This window comes from Orbicella faveolata, unplaced genomic scaffold, assembly GCF_042242905.1.
Source record: "Orbicella faveolata isolate gen_17 unplaced genomic scaffold, um_ofav_v1 contig_48, whole genome shotgun sequence".
Lineage (NCBI taxonomy): Eukaryota > Metazoa > Cnidaria > Anthozoa > Scleractinia > Merulinidae > Orbicella > Orbicella faveolata.
In genome coordinates this window covers 9,131,879-9,147,511 of record NW_028301578.1, presented here as the reverse complement: position 1 = coordinate 9,147,511, position 15,633 = coordinate 9,131,879, and the positions used below count along the sequence as shown (strand labels likewise).

The 15,633-nt window shown below is 36.7% G+C and overlaps 1 long non-coding RNA gene and 1 pseudogene across 1 annotated transcript; one reads left to right on the top strand and one right to left on the bottom strand.

Moving 5' to 3' along the window:
- Positions 1-16: 16 nt before the first annotated feature.
- On the top strand, positions 17-1,405 carry LOC149096420 (uncharacterized). The gene is made up of 2 exons (XR_016204529.1): positions 17-145; positions 858-1,405. It is a non-coding gene; the product is annotated as an uncharacterized LOC149096420 (long non-coding RNA).
- Positions 1,406-10,228: 8,823 nt separating this feature from the next.
- LOC149096419 (galactosylceramide sulfotransferase-like) lies at positions 10,229-11,509 on the bottom strand (annotated as a pseudogene).
- Between the last annotated feature and the right edge of the window lie 4,124 nt (positions 11,510-15,633).

The window sequence follows — 15,633 nt, the reverse complement described above, 5'->3', positions numbered from 1 at the left end:
CTCGCATCAGAGTATTGCACCGGCGGGTCAGCGGAATATCGACCGGAAAATCCGTTTGCGCCAAAAGTTACGACCGCCAAAACGAAGCAAGAGGATCGCATCGATCGCCACATTGGATATAGTTCTTAGCCCAGGATTTTTAACGGTACGGTATCTGTTTATTTTATCTGCTTAAACTTCATTTTTTTGTTTACAACCCTCGTAACTTTTTCAAGCGTATTTTCAGGTATTTTACATTGAGACATACGCGGGTAATGCTTGGCGATTTCTTGGTTGGATGCGCCAAATGTTTATTCATTAAAGAAGCTTTCTCTTAGATGCATGGCTTTGCTCCAGACGTAACTAATCACGTACCAAATGGAACGTTCGATTAAACGAACTTTATCGAAATCAATCGAACTTAATCGAACGATTGGGTCCGAACACTCGAAGAACAAAATTGGGACATTCGAATGAATGGAATCGCACTTTGTTGTCGTGCAAGAATGTGTTGTACACATGTTCATGTATTGAGTAATTGCATGCTATAACACATGAAATCCAAGCCTGCCATGGACAGTCGAATCCTTGCATTTTGGTTGCGACTTTAGGTGTCACTCAACCTGTATTCGTCCTATTGTTTCTATCGTTAATTTTACTTTAATTATTTTCATTCTTCTCTATTATGGGTGTAGATTTCTTGGCAAAAATGATATTCACACAAAGGGGCTCTGGAAAATGGTTGAAGGGCCTAGTGATAGGGACTTCTCCCCATGCACATGTTAGTTTTGACCTTCAGTGGGGGATAGACAAGCATTCAGTGTAGTTCAAATTCAACAAATTTTTGATTAGATGAATGCACTATATTTATGTGGCAGGTTGATATATTTCCAAAAAATATGGCTAAGCACAACCAAGGTTCAGGAAGAAGAAATTACCTGGCAAGAAGAAGAAAAAATAATGAAAGACAAGAGGACAAAGTAATAAGAGAAGGATGAAAACACAGAAAACTACATGTAGCTGAAGTATTTCATTCTTTGCAAGAAACTGAAGCAGATGAAACAATTAAGTTGGGAAAGATTTGCAGAACCAGTGTGATTTACCACCAAGGCATTTTTATGTAGTCCAGTGAGGGTTCTTTATTCGCTTTTGCTTGTAACATTTTCAAGAAACAGAGTAAATTTAACCAGTTACAGAATAGCCCACTAGGACATGAATGAATGGGTAAGTGGATAATGCAGTTGATTCATGTACATAATTAATAATGAAATGTTCCAAGTCTTGGTTTGGTAGTTGTTGTTCGCGAGATCTTGAAGCTTGTGCTCTAGTTTGCAAGATGGCATCCAAGCAAATGCACAAAGGCCTCTAGGTGTTCTGAAATGTTATTGTTGACAACTGAAAAATAAACTTTTTATCATTCGGTGCATTTTGTCTTCCTTTTCATTGGCTGAGAGCCCACCAAGTGACGTGTAAATAACTACCTACAAATAATGATCTGCTCATGCATAGTGCCGTGTAAATGTGTTTGCTGCAAATAATATTGAATTTTCCTCTCATGCGTAATTGAAACCAAGCTCTCAGGTGAAATAATTTAAATGGCAGATCGCTTCGCTGAGCTGTCAGAGAGTGATTTAAATGTGAAACCAAACTGGGTGGTCACAGATCAATTATTTACCTCAGCCTTCAGCTTTGGGAAATAATTGATCTGCTTGCCACTGACAAATCATGATATTTTGCTCAACCTCATCCAATAATAATTATTATTCACAGTTATTGTGGAACCGGCGCTTTTTGCCAGCTTGCTGTGATGTTAGTAGTGAATGCCTCTTGTTAACAGATCAGAGCACAGACTCTCATAATATTAGCCTGGTCACAGCATCTGTCATTGAAACCAACCACTAAATTCAACATAAGTCTGTTCATAACAGACTGGAACAACAACTTTTATCATTAACAACTGTTTAGACAAAAAAAAATGGATTTCCTACATTGTTAACAATAATGACTAAACTGTTGTACACAAATATTAGTTCAAACCACTTTTGACTTCAAAATTAAATGACTGTCAAATCTGGAAAACTGTAACTGCTCATATGGGAAACAGGAAAAAAAGAATTGTTTAAGAGAACAAAAAAAAAGGGAATTTGGTTGTGAGATCTTGATTTTGGTGTACTTTGTGAGTGACAGCACTTTTGCAAGATCTTGAAGCATATATACCATGATGAGGGACCACAATAAATAACTGGCTGATTACTACAAGCAATTTTCTTTTTCATATTCAGTGGTTGTCATTTCTTGTGATTTGTTTTGAGATCTTTCACGTGCACACTGTGAGTGGGACACTTTCTGCCAAAATTACATGTATGTAAATTATGTAATCTTGAAGCACGTACATGATGACTGACCACAATCAATAATTTGCTAATTACTGCAAGCTAGTTACATGTACCTTGAAATTTTCTTTTTAATATTGAGTAGATGTGATTTTTTTGTGATTTGATTGTGAGATCTTAATTCTGGTCTACTTTGTGAGTGATGGCATGTTTTGCCATTAGGAGTAGCCCCAATCAGTAATAAGTAATGTCAACCAATTACTTGGATCAATTTTCCTTGAGTTATTAGTTGCTGCTTTCAGAGATTTGATTGCTCCTGGTAAATTTTTAAAGTGATGACACTTTTGATAGAACTTATATATTGTGCATGTACATGCGGCTTAGCACATGCTCTCAACCTGAACCTCACTTGTGAACAAACATGGCATCTGTGACCATGTCCTTTTAGAGAAGACTGGGATTTACTTTAACGCCTGTCGAGAAACTCCTCTGGGAAGTCCTGGAGTTGTTCAGTCTTTGCCTGCCATTTTGGTTATAAACAGTGCTTGATACTTCGAAAAAAAAAGAAAGACAGGAATACATGTACATGCAGGGCGGCAAGAGAGTGCTATTTTGCGAAAAGGTTTGTTTGTCCACAGATTCATGTTTTTGGCTTGGCTAAATTTTTGATTGATTTTGATATTGAGAGAGTCTTAAAAGCTTATACACTAAAGCAGTTTTCAAAAAGGGGATGCAAATTATGTTGATTGAATTATAAATTTCCATTGGGCTAGATTTATAAATAGTGCAAAAATAGTGTATTTAAAATCTGTTTTTAAGATAGACATTATTGTTATTATTTAAAACTACTATTTAAATAGTATACTCGCCTGATTAAAACTTAAAATATGTTTAAAACAGACTGTTTTGGTTGTATTTTAAAGCTTATAATATGAATTGCTATCTCAAATAGGTTTTAAACTTCCTATTTAAAACATATTTTATGTTCTTGGCATGTCAACTACATTTTAAATATCCTATTTAAAGACTATTTTAACACTGAAAATTTGTAAAATACTTTTTAAACCTACGGCCATTGCCAACATAACTTTCAAAACAGGGTTTAACTAGAATTTTTAAACTGTTTGAACGAAATTTTTGTGGCCATAGTATTAAAATAGATTTTAAATCCCCTATTTAAACCCTGTTTTGAGCTCAAACTACGTTAAAAAAAGAATGAAAATCATTCCAATATCATGAAGTAGGTTTTAACTATACTTGAAATACATTACAAACAAGAAGCAAAATTTTGAATTTTGTACAAAATAGCACAAAAATACCCTATAGTGACTTCAAAATACTGTTTAAATCGTCAAAATACGTTCAAAACAGTTTAAAATCAGTTTAAAAATACAGCTGTTTTGGTAAGGGAAATGTGTGCATGGCTAGTAGTTTTTTTTTTTTTTTGGCAGAACTACGGCGCTGAAACATAAGACCACAAAATAACGTAAAAAGATGACTGGAAATGTAAAGAAACAATTTGAAGCAAAAAGTGTGAAATGCATTGAAAAATTCACGATTGTAGTGGAAAGTGAACTTGTTTTACACTTTGCCTACCAAATTTCCACCAAACAACACCGTTTTGACCCTTAAATCAGTTCTTTGGCTGCCATGACGCTAAATAGGCCTAAGTTTGGTAAAAAAGCTATTTTATTTTTCTTACTAAAAAGTTAGATTTCCCGAAGATTAGGTACAAAATTGCGCATTACAATCTCGTTCCCAGAACCTTCGTTTGTCAAAAGCAAATTCGTGTAGACTTAAAAGCATATATCGCAATAGCGACGAGCCTAAACAATGCAGAAACACATTGCAAATTACAGAAGTGTCAAACTCTACGAAGCGACATGCAGATAACAACGGAAACTATGCAGACGTATGATCAATAAATATTTCCCATAGCACGGTCTAACGGCTCAACTCTACTTAAAATTCCTGCTTATTACACAACATGAAGTGCCCTTCATAAACACGAGTGAAGCGACAAAAAAGGTCGATTGACCGAACAGAGAACGACAAGTGTACAAATGTCACGAGCCGTAGAAGTCGTGTAGGCTTGTCAACCCCATTTTATATCGTCATTGAAAGCCATGGAATCAGCATATCTAAGCTATGATCAGAAATCCACTAAGCAACAGAGAACAAAGAAATGATGACTGTCAATAACATATTTTTTTGTTAATTTTGAACAGCTTGAACACGCTCGGAAGAACATCCTAAATGTGAAAAAATCGGACTTCGTTAAGGAATAAGGACACAGTGTCTGTAAGCACAAAAATATTGCAATTAGATCTTTGAAGTGAAATGTTTTCTGCCAAATGTTATTTAAGTGGACCTATTAAGTGAATTTAGTCAACTGGTTAGGCTCCCCAGAAAACAAGTTCCCATTCAGCGACCATAGTTTCACGTGCCTTGCATGCAGCTGCAAGATGGCAGGATTCGATGTCCCGTGGACAGAAATCTTGATTTTTTTTTTTTTGTTTTTTTTAACTTCACACATTGATTTTTTGTTTATTTTTCGATAATGTGGAGATAACTGCAAATAAAATCTGTTTCTGGGAAGAAAAGTAGGGGTCACCGAACTTCCAAGATTTTTAAATCCAGGCAAAGCTAGAGCAATGACTATCTGCCTTATCATTGTTAATTTTATTACTTAACGCGCGTGTGGGTTACACATTTTGAAATTGGGTCACACTTGGAAAAAAAGATGGTCACACTTGGACTTTGTTGTTTGAGCATCCTGTTCATGATATTTTGAAACTGCTATTCACTTGGAACTCGGCACAATACTCAAGAAAAATTCTCTGCTCAAAATGGCATGATTAATTTATATTAGGCTGGAGTAGTCAGGGTTTATTGAAAACAATTGCACTAATAATTATAAACTAATAACATAATAATTATAATAATAAGTTATTATTTAAGAGGAGGCCTCCAATCACCTAGATGTGATTTTCAGGAGGGTCCTGTAAAAAAAATAAAAGTCTAAAATATACATTTAATGTCTAAAATACAGAAGTGATAAAAGCTAAAAACGTGAGACTAAAACTAAGGTTTAAAACTAGAACTAGGATAAAAAATACTACTACTAGCTGAGATAAAAAGTGGTTAATTAAGTAAAAACTGTTTCAAAATTACTAAAACTAAGTTTTAGTCATTTTTATAAGAAGAACTATTGAGTTTGTCTGTGACTGATCCCTCAGGCGATTTACGGTCGGCTCCCGATAACTCGAACCTTCAAGGCAAATTTAAAAAGTTCCAGTCTTTGAGAGTTTAAGTTATCAGGGGTTGACAATAAAGGACCGAAAATAAGAAAAAAAAAAATCGTTGTTTACTATATTTCTACTTTCGTGTTTCTATTCATGCAGTGTTTATTTCAATCAAATTAACTATAGAAGTAACGTGAAACAGAACAAAGCAAAGCAAAGCAAAGCAACAGGAAATGGCTTCATTTACTGCGAACTTTGCGGGTTCCAAAAGGAATAACGTGGGGCTACTGCAATAGCTTTGTCGTTGCTGAACAGCCGCACTATTCATTTTCCCATCGCGTTTCATTCACAATTCAAGTCACAAGCACTGTACGTATATGCATGACTCAATGGACTCATTTTGTAAAATTTGAATGGGACATCTTTCGTACATGTTACCGGTGAGCTTTCAGCGTATCAAAAAAACAGTTAATAGTACTTTTAAATTTCTGCAGAATTAAAAAAAAAAAAAAAAAAAAGACACGAGACGCGTGAAGGTATTAAGAAAGTGAAATCTCTTTCGCTGTCCCTTCCCCGCTAGAGAACCAAAACAATTCGACAACCTGTTTTTCGAAATTGGTGACAATGAAAAATTAGCACCTTAGGTGGCTCGGGATAGTTTCCAGCGATTTCCAAGACTTATGTCTTATTTTACCATTCTTTATCACTTATTGCCATAATCATGGTGTAAAAATATTGCTCAATCATTGGCGAACACGTTGTTATCATTTTCGTGAGACAATAAGTTACCATAGAGAAATATTTGACGCCTAATGACTGGTCCCTGGGGGAACAGTGAATTTTGTTTCACGATGATCTCAATGTTTCCCGAGACGAAGTTGAGGAAAACATTGAGATTCGGGGGAAACAAAATTCACTGTTCCCCAAGGGCCCATTCATTAATTGATTTGTTATATAGCGAAACATAACAAAAGCAAATTTTGAAAAAAGCGCTGAGATTCAAACATAAGGCCACCTTCAATGCACCCTCTGATGACACACAACAGCCGTCAACATTTCGCTGGTAACAGTGAACTTTTTCCCGATCGACGTCATAGTTTTCACAATGTTTCATCGTTTTCATTGCGGCCAGTTTCATTGTTAGATGTCATGTGACCATGAACTAGCCAATGAGTGGGCGCGCTATAGCGGGAAAAACGCCAGCTATACAACAAGGCCTGCTTAATTTTTAACACCCTTAATTTTAGCATTAAATGCTTTAAGTAATAGTTTAAAAACGAGCTGGTTGGCCTCCATTTTCATTAGGCGATTTTGATTAGCAGAATAAGGCGCAAATTTCGGGAAACTTTAAAAGAATTGTACTCAGGATTCAGAGCCGCCTTAAGTTTTCTAAAAGTTGCGTTTTACTTGACTGTTAATTAAGAATCTCGCGTTTATAGTCATCAGTTGTGTCTTTGGTTTGAGAACTTGCTCCAGCCGAATATGCAAGGAGTGTTTAACTCCAAAAAAGAAACAGAAAAAACGTAGCCTCGGGTTTCACTTTCGTTCCAAAACACGCTTGTTTTGGCCATTTCAGGTTGCTGATTTGATTATTGCGTTGCCTTAGCGGTTTGTTAAAGCTGTCTAGTAGCACCCCTGTTCCTTCCTTCTAATAAGAAGTAAAATTTAAAAAAGAAGTTGACTCAGATTTGTCACGTCATTCTCAGAAGTTGTTCGTAGTGTCACAACAGCTGTTCTGCCTTTTTTTCTTTTCTCATTTATATTATTTGGAATAATTATAAGCGACACAGTCTTACAGTTTCTTCTTTCCACCAGCAGTGTTAGAGGGAGTAAAAATTAATCCAGTGAGAGATCAGATGAAATAGGCGAAAATTACTATATACATAGGGGGATCTTAGTATTCATTTAATAAGCAAATTACGTTTCGTTTTCGGTTATTAGGTAATAAATGAGATCGTCGGGATTCTGCCAGACGAGATTACGTCACACCCAAGTCTCTACGATTTTCCTAAGGTCCGTTTTGACGGATTGCAATTTACAACGAGAGGGTTTCTGGATAGGGGTGATACAATCCAGGTCCCAGTTGTTGGAAGGTTGGATAACACTATCCAGTGGATAGGTGTTAACAAAACAAACCACCCTATCCACTGGATGGTAATTTATTCGGTAGGTAACGTTGTTCGCGTGAAAAACGCCAAGTTTAATAATCGGGGAAAATTCTAGCTTGATGAAACAAATATAGCGAGAGATATGGCTGCCTAATCATAAATCTACTTTTCATTCCTGATCCAGGCCTTGAACTGCTTGAGTCGTAAAATTAAGCAATAATTTTGCTTGCGTTGTGTCAAAATTCAAATAATTTTCCTCGTTTTTTCTTTTTTGTTTTAACTATATAGAATTTTTCGCCTGATTACCCGTATAAAATTTCGGAGATATTTCAGCAATGAGTCAAAATTCTAGCCCATTTCTCGGGTATCAGCTAAGACCAGTTGACATAGAAGGCCTCAGAGCTTAGCTATATGTTAAAAAACGCGCTCTTTCTCAGCTGAAAGTTAAAATAGGGGTGCAAGGATAGGTTTGTAACAGATAAAATGGTTCATTTTGGGCCACTTGTTATCTTTGCTTTTCTTTCCAATTCGCGAAACTTCGTGGCTGTCTTCCTCTTCCTTGAGATAATGGCTTTGACGATGATAAATTTCTGTTTACATTCGTTAGCTTTGCTATAACTGCTAAGGGAAAAACTGAACTCAACACACAGGTTTAGATGAGAAACATGTGGTATATGTCTGTTCCCAATTTTTCATCTTTTTGCCAATGATTTTTTTTTTGCCCAATTGTCTGAAGCCTTCTTTTGTTCTAATGGATCGATACACAATTTTATGGCTTTCGTCAAAGTGGCTAATCCATTTAAACACATGAAAAACAATCAGGCTTGAACGAGATCCCGTTCAAGCATATTTTTTCGTGTTTCATTTTCACAGCTGCTTGAGTTGTGAATAAGACTGTGATGATTATGGAGGCTAACCCATTTTAACACATGGAAAAAACAAAACAAAACAAAACAAAACGAAACAAAATCAGGCTTGAATTGGAACGGGATCCCGTTGAAGCAAATATTTATTTCCAGTTTTATTTTCACAGCCGCCTGAGTTGTGAATAAAACTGCGATGATTATGCGTCTCTTTATATCTTTCTACGCAGTTCAAATATACGATATTTCGTATATCACTGGAATTACTCCTGACCATTTCGGTCTTCAATGTCTCTTCAGATCACAAGAAAATTCTCGAGATGTTTTTTGGCCTTCTCGTATTCACTCAACCATATTTCCAATGTTCCAAAACCTTGGTAAAATAAATCTTGTCTTTTTTGTTCTAAAATGTGTTTCTGGATGACAGGTTATTTTTCAAGATACTCTAGTCTTCCAGGTGGAAACATTTCCAGCACACATTAAGACTACTCCTAGGTTAACCAAACGACAAAACAACACGGAAGAGAACACACTTGGAGAGACTCTCCTTAAAACAATATACACAGCAAACAAACAAACAAACAAACAAACAAAAGACTGAGCTCAAAATTTTCGACAGCCCAGATATGCGCGAAAAAAGGTTTTCTGCTCAGACAAAACTGTTTTCTTGTCACTTGCTTCTTTTCAAAAAAGCAGTTCACGGCAACCGATTTGTTACTCTCCATATTACCATTCCGCAGTGAAAAATGTGCACCCCTCTAGTTCTGCTCGAGTTGGAATTCTCCTCTTCATCTCGGAAGGTCATTAACTACAAAAACATATGGCGCAAATTTAACGCCTATTCCAACCAAGCATTGCCTTATTTCGTGTAGCCTGTATATAATCAGCCAACTGGTCTGCCTCCAGCCAGTTAAGAATTTGAACTATGTTATTTTAGTCTCTTTGTATTACTTGTTTCAGCGTTTTAAAACGTTTTTTCTGGAGTAAAAGCCCCGTTGAGAATTGGTATTTGTTTTTAAATTTTTACAGTTCAATTTTCCCAATGTACATGTAGCGTTGATTCGTCTTCTTGCTTAATTGTCACCCTTCTTGTTTGCGAGATTTCAGTGGTACGTAAAAGCGGCTTGCATTCTGGGCCCCGTTTCTCGTAGGAACCAAAAAGTTTTCGCACCCGAAAAGCCGTAGCAAAATCTCAAACCTTATGACTGCAGAGCTGTTTTTTTTTTTTTTCACCTATTCTTAATACGAACAGAGTTCCTTTCATAGCAAAAGTCTCAGGCGTATACACCTAAATGTCTTTAATTAAATACTGATTAACTAAAAATGGCTTTTCGGGGCCCGAAAAGTGTCCGGGGTTTTCGAGAAACGGGCCCCTGGTTATAAAGTTTATCCTTATCTTTATTTCGAATTTTTCCTTCAACAGACATGCATTTACTTAATACATTCTGATACTATAGGATATCACTTTTTAAATACAAATATCAGATCTTCCCTGCCGCTTGGAGAACTACTGAGGTGTCAAATTTTCAAAATCCAGTAGTTTAGCTAAGTACTACAGTTATTACTTACATTCTGTTACCTTAGAAAGTTATAATGTTGAGGCTTTCACCATATAACTTTGATCTGCGATATTTCATGTTTACATCCCTGTTTCTTTCGTTTTGTTTCAAGAGTGTATTTCTCTTCAATGATACAAAGAATTACTTCCTAGTTTCTTTTCTCCTTATCCCACCACCCCTCCTCCCTCCCAAACCCCTACTCCGCCCTTGCCGGCTAGCCTTGTGTCGATTATATTCTTGTTTTCTACCTCTTTTCCCCCGCTTCTCCACATTTCCACTAAGACGACCTTCTAGTACAGTCGTTTTGGATGCAGGAGCATAGTTAAGCTCAATCGCCACATCCCAGCTACTCATTTCTTCAGCCTTCTCTTCCTTTGCCGCCGCTGTACTAAGACTTGCTAATCTCATTGACCATTTTCTTCTTAACTGCGCTAGATATGAATTTTCACTTCTAGTCATTCTTTCGCACTGCTCTCTTGTTTCTGCCCTCAAGTTCTGCTTTAAAGAAACCGCCTTGACGTACTTGTTGCTATATTGTCAAGCATAAGCGACTCACTTGCTCTTTCTTCCGGCGAAAAGCTGCCAGGTCATCATAAAAACCTGTACCTTCCTTTCTTATTTTGTGCCAAAATGTTTGGTTAAAGTACTGGAACAATAACTCATCGGCTGCGTTCCATCGCTTGATATTGTCTTTAACTTGGTCAGTCAAACCGACAGCTCTCTCTTTGTCTTGTCTCTCGTTAGATTTAAACTAAAGAATATCATCTAATTCCCAGAAAAGCAAGCGTTTTAGCACCACGACTGACTCATCAAAGTAATCTGTGATCATAACCAAGGTCAAACTCCTTATCCAAAAATGCAGTGTAATTATTGATAGCTGTAACATTCTGGTGAAATTTGTAGGCCAATCCTAAATCGAATGACATAGGATTTCGGGCCAAGCGCGTAGATGCTGTTTTGAAAACGTCTTTCAATTCGATACCAGTGCTAAGGAATGTTTCTAAAGCATTTCTGGAATCTCTGCCAAAGCCATAAATTTCGCCCAAACCCATATAGTTAAAAACCGACTCGTACTGATCCACAGGGCTTCGGAGAATCGTCACGTATTTCGCCGTCGCCTTTGGAAAGAGATAATTCATCGGTTTTTTTATTGTACCTGGTGTGACTGCAAAGAAAGTTTGGTCGAGGTCTCGCTAAAGGCAACGAAAAAGACACCTGAAAGCGACGAGGCAAGCCAATCAGCGTGTCTTGACCAAGCACAAAGGTAAGATTCCGTGAGTCGCCATAACGGAAAAAGATATTGGCGATTGAGGTGGAACCTGTTTTGTGCGTCTTGAGAAAGAGGACGTGTTGTATGGGAAAGCACGTGTTTACACTTGCTCCACTGCTGTTTGTGTTTGCTACTGTTTCTTGTTGCCTGTTAAAAGAAAATAAACTTGGTTGAAGAGTTTATGGTTGATAATGTTTTAATTCTGCTTCCAAAGAACACAGGTCATTTCTATTCATGAGCTATCCATGGTTATCGTACTGGACTTGAATAGCTATACTATTGGGATTGTTGTAAATAGAAAAGGCGATATGATGCATTATTAAATTTTCAACCTCGGATAATGCAATTCTAGCTTTCTGATTGGTTCACTGGATCTCGGGTACCAGCCATTACACCTGCGTTTGACCTTATCTGGAAATGAATGCGGTAAATGTCGTTCGGCATAAACTTTTTCGCGGGAAGCCAAGTTTCGTCCCCCAAAAAAATGGGTGAAAAAAGCAGATTCGATGAGCTATCTACAGAAGAAATACAGGAAATTATGGACAATGCCGCCTCAGTAACAACAAAAAGGCCACACGGTTCGAGATTAGATTATTTAACGGTCCCCTTAAAAGTTACAAAATTAAAATATGACCGTCGAGATTTTATGCATTCATGAAGATTACGTAACAAAAACAATGTTTACCCTAACAGAATGGCTTACTCGTCCTGGTGGCATCAAATTTTCCACATCGATATAAGAAATGTCAAAAGAAGAACTGAATGTTTGTTTGAAGTGTTGTTACACTTCTGCGAGGAAGAAAGATGGCACGTATTACAAAACTTCATCCACGAAATCCAGAAGAGCCGCCATTGATCATTTCCTTCGCACGCCGCCGCACAACAAACCGTTTTCCACTATCTCTGACCAGGCAAATGAATTATTTGAGCATTTGTAAAAGACCTCAGGAAAACAGGCATCATTGCCTCAGGAAAACAGGTATCATTGCTCATTTGTAATGAGCAGATGAGGAAACTGTTCGACTTAAGCGAGCTCGGATCGGTCGAGAGTAAAAATCCCGCACAGTTACAGAGGACGACCTAGTTTTATCTCGGTCTCTTTTTGGCCACGAGGACGAGAGAATCAACGACAGCTAGCGCCAACAATTCTGTCCTTGCGAAAAACACCTCAAGGAGTTGAGTGTTTTGAGCTGAACCGAAGTAAGCCCGGTTCTTTACCAGCCACGAAAAACCACCAGGGTGGCCTCGGATATTCTGAAGGTGAATGTGACGCTCGGATAGTTTCTGTCCCTGACTCTGAATCTGGCCAACAATCAGCTCCACACTGACAGCTCGAAATGCCAAGGCTTTAAAAGCACGGAAATCCTGAAAGAGGTCTTGTCGAGCATAATTTTGGCACAACGTCTGTGTCACATGGCGATAAAAGTTTTCCGCAGCATTATTACAACGGCAATGTGCAAGTGCACAAGTATTCGGCTCTTCTCCATGACTCGAACTTGAACGCTTTTCAAACCTTCTGACCAAGGTTATATCTCCTTCATGTGGTAGATGTTCCTTGAATTCTATTTGATTGCAAATTCGCTTGCTTCGCTTTCAAATTTTTCATTCAACTTATTTTACAAACGACGCGCATGTCATGTGATTTCCCCCTTGTTGTTGTTTTTGCCACCTCGACTTCCGGTCGCTTAGTAAAATTAAAGTCCAATAAAGTTAAGCTATAATTTTCAAGTATACAAACTCACCGAATTTAATAAAACAATTATTCCATTCGTGCTTGTTGGATATGAGATTGGTTACAGCCAACTCGTTGGCTATTTACCATCTCATATCTAACGCGCGCTCATGGAATAATTGTTAAATATCTTCAAAACTATAAGAAGTCGTATTAAGTGATTTACTTAGGTGATGAAATATATTTAAATGGTTTGTTAGTTAGAAAGTAATAATTTTATAATTAATGATTCAAATTTATTATACATAATTTGTAATCTGATTATTAATTCACCCCTTTTTCTTTTCTGTTCGCAAAATACTGAAATGGTTAATAATAGTGTATTGGTCTTACTTCACATAGATATCAGTGCATTTGAGTTTTCAACTATAGGCAGTAACAACCATGCATGCAATATGCAATATACGTTTCACTATAGTCAAGAAGGGAACAGAAAACTGCATCGGCAAGATCCCAGGCAATATTAGAATAACAGAGCTACAGAAGACCGTCCTCCTTGGAATTACTCACATACTTAGGAGGACTCTATCCATCAAGTAATCCAGCAGACTTATGACTCTCCTAGGCTCACGGATTGAACTCGGCACCATGAGTTAAAAGCGGCAAGACTTTAAGGACTTATAATAATAATAATAATAATAATAATAATAATAACAATAACAATAATAATAATAATAATAATAATACAATTGTGAATAACTACTGTATGTTCAGGGACCAAACGGTTCAAACCTACGTTTATTTATTTTTCTAGTACTCAACTCATTCATCACCTTCACAGAAATTAAAACCTAATTAAAAACCCACATGGCCTAAATTGCCAATGAGTACTCCCAAAATAAAAGAACCTATTTTGCCAGACTTCAAAAGATGTTGCTCCTTGCAAGCTGGTTTTTGCTGTATTTATGATGCAATATGCCAATATGTTACACTAAACGAGTAGTGATTGAACAAAACAACATTCAATTCTTGATCATTGTAATGCTGTGTACATCACACAAAGATCCTTTTGGCCATATTTTGCATCAGAAACCAAGCAGACAGGTTAAACAAATATCAGCTGTATCAAACAAGAACCAGGAAACGGTGGCTTTTGAAATATATTTCTTATATATATGTTTCAGTGAAATGAATTTTTGTGTCTTTTAAGAATAAAACTTTGGTGGAAATCATGCTTGCCTATTGAACTGAATACAGAAAACTCCTTCCGAAACAACTTGTTTGACAATATTTACTGGACCAATGGCCACCTTCCCCTTTATTGCACATTGGAACATCTCAAGTTATTGATGTTTCTTTTAGCTGCTTGTAAATTGTGTTTTTTTTTCCCTATGGCCGTGACTTGAAACTCTTCTGAATGGATCCTTATTAAGGGCTGAAAAAATCGCTAAATAGCCAATAATCAAAAGTTAGGGGAGACAAATCACTTCTTTTGGTGCTATTTAGAGGTTTTGGATTGATAACGTTGAATAATAATATACATAAAAAAATTACTCAATTCTGATTGGCTGAGAGCAGTGCAGTTTAAGTGTAACACCAGTGCAAAAAGAGTAACAACAGTGCAAAACGTGTATCACCAGTACAAATTACACATCGTAATTCTGGATTATGATTGGTTGAAAGACAATAGGAAATTTTCTGAGTCAATGATATCACGAAAAATGAGATCAATTTTGAGCGGAAACTTTGAAAAAAGTTTTCTCGAATGAAAAAAAAAAAAAAAATGGCGTCAAAAAAGATATTCTGACACTTTCTCCCCGCAAATTGTTTCATGTTTATATTATCAATAAGTAATCATACAGTTTTTCTCTTTCAATTTGGAAATAATTTGCACTTGTGAGTTTTTCAAAAAGCTCAAATTGCACTCGCCGAAGCGGCTCCTGCAATTTCGGCTTTTTGAAAAACTCACTTGTGCAAATTAATTCCAAATTGAATTCGAAACCGTATGATTACCGCCACTTACAGTCAGCGTCAACAGAAACTACATAAATGATTTTGTTCAGTCCCACCACTCCTTAAGTCACGTCAAGTCATGTCATCTTCATTTAGGCAGAGTAGCTCCATCAGTCATAGGCTGGTATCAAAAGGGGCCCTGCGTAAAATTAAGACTACATGATAACAAATTCAGAATTTAAAAATTACTGCAGAGTTATGTATAAGGAGTTTAAAAATTGAACACAAAGGAAATTACATATCTATGAAGTATAATTTTTCTAGATAAATACAATAAAAGAGAACAATCAAAGTATATCTAAGTATTATATTGGTGTAAAACTAAGGGGTAAAATAAAAACTAAGAGAATTCTTAAAAATGGAAAGCCACGTGGCTTCTTTTACTGATGTGAGTACATCATTAAAAAAAACCGCGCCTGAAAATCTTAGTCTAGATCTGCATTATTTTTTCATGCTTTTTCATTCTCTTCAATTCCTCTCACTCCACACACAGGTTGCACCTTCAGTTTCTTCTAGTTACGTTGATGCGTCCGTTGGTTTGCCGGTTTACTGATTTTCCAATTTTCTAGCCAGCATTTTAGAAACGGTAGT